The 1,928-nt window shown below is 43.0% G+C and overlaps 1 pseudogene; it reads left to right on the top strand.

Annotated features, from left to right (window-relative positions):
• The first annotated feature begins 543 nt into the window (after positions 1-543).
• Positions 544-897, top strand: LOC114612571 (annotated as a pseudogene).
• The last annotated feature ends 1,031 nt before the right edge of the window (positions 898-1,928 follow it).

The raw sequence follows: 1,928 nt of genomic DNA, 5'->3' as shown, positions 1-1,928 counted from the left end.
GAGGAGGAAGGGAGGGAGGGGGGAGAGGGAGGACATTACTCAGCTATCAGTCAGCCTGGAGCGTGCAATATGGTAAAAACAAACAAACAAATAAGTGAGACATTGCCTGGAAATAAGGTAGAAGGAGAAAACCAACTCCCAAAAGTTGTCCCCTGGCATCTGTATACATGCTGGGGCACAAGCATGACACCCTACCACAATCAATCGATCAATCAATCATCAATCAATCAATCAGACCTCAGTTCATATTTCTCATTTGGAAAGGAAAAGAGATGCACTTTTTGGAAATCACAATAGTAAGCTATACTTGTGTTTCTGGTAACCATACTGATAAAGTTTCTGTAATAACGAGAGGATGCGTGCTTCCTCTGCCCCGAGCGTGTTCTCCTCACTGCCTAAACTGATCCTTCTCAGCAGAGAACCTACTGTTCTTTGCCTCTTCAACCTTTGCTCTCTCCTAAAAATGATTAGGTCTATTAGAATTTCACAAACCGAAACCTGACCTAGTCTTCCCTGGAAACAGGTTCCTTGTCAGGAATTAAGATGAAAACTCAGGTGACTCGTAAAGATATCCCCCCACGGATGAAAATTCCTACAGACCTGGAAAAGCCAGAAGTGTCGCAAGTCAACAAGCTGGTGCTAAACGCTCTGTTCGGCCCACAGGGATCTCGAATGCGTCACTTCGAGCAGGTGGGCCGGGTCATGTTTGAGCTCAAGACTCTGGAATCTTCTGATCTTACCGAGATCTTAATTTATGGCTCTGAACAAAAGAAGTTTCGGACTAAATGGATGCTTCAGTCCACGGCTGAGAGGTACCGCCTGCGCCAGGAAAGAGGCGTGCTCAAGCTGGAGGAAGGCATGAAGGTCCTGGAACTAGACCAGGGTTCGAAGAAGTAAAGCCAGTTTCCAGTCATTGTGAGTCCCACCTGGACACAAGCTGTGGCTGGCCAGTGTTTGGTTCTGATATGAGGGTTTTTTTGTTTTGTTTTGTTTTGTTTTTGGCCTGACATGAGTTTTAACTTTGTTAGATCCTTCAAGATATTCTTGGATCCCTACTGTGTATTCTGATGTGAATATCTGCATTAAAACATTTGAAGAGCCAGAAAAAAAAAAAAAGAATTTCACAAACCACACCTTTTAGTCACTTGTGGTCTTCAAATTAAAGAACAGTTTTATTTTTGCAACCCATTTTCACAGAAAAAAAAAAAAAAGGTCAGTCCTCTGCATATTCAACATATACCTGTAGAAAGTAACAGAGGTGTTAGGAGTTTAAACACACATTGAAGTTTCTTTTTTCCTGTATTAAACTCATAAATAGCAGCTATTTGACAAGCAGACTGAAGTTCTTAATGGCAGCAATTATAAGCTCCTGTCTGTTTAAAAACTCATTCTTTCTGTGATGAATGTACTCTGCCTTGACAGACAAAAAAAAGTCTTTTTACCTTTAAAAAAAAATCTGAGAGGTTTAGTTTTTTTTTATGTTCTATGTCTTTGTGGTTCTTGATATGAAGATGAGAGTATACTGCTGAGTGTCAATAAGCTGGGACAACTGAAGATATTCTGGTCATCTTCCTGCCTTGTAGGTGATGCTTAGACATTGTTCATAGCCTGGGTCTCTGGCAGCTCTCTATGATTCAGTGTAAGGATCCTTTAGCACTCCCACAAAGTTCACGTCAAGTGGGGGTGTTACTGCAAAGGCCAGGTTGGTGCCCTGAAAGCTGGAGGAGCCAAAATCCTGACAGGAAGTCCCTTTCTCTTCACCCATATGAGTAACCACAGAGCCTGCCTCACCTTTGGAGAACAGCCTGTAAATCCCTCTTGTGTCTAGCTTGCTTCTAGCTTGTGCCACCTTGTTCCTGCCTCTCCACACCCTTCTGCTTTGCCTCACTGACAGCCAAGGGTCCTGACAGCTGACTGCAGGTGTGTCC

The sequence above is a fragment of the Grammomys surdaster genome, unplaced genomic scaffold, assembly GCF_004785775.1.
Source record: "Grammomys surdaster isolate TR1022 unplaced genomic scaffold, NIH_TR_1.0 126176, whole genome shotgun sequence".
Classification (NCBI taxonomy): Eukaryota; Metazoa; Chordata; class Mammalia; order Rodentia; family Muridae; genus Grammomys; species Grammomys surdaster.
The sequence above is the reverse complement of the archived record's forward strand: the minus strand, read 5'-3'. Positions and strand labels throughout refer to the sequence as shown.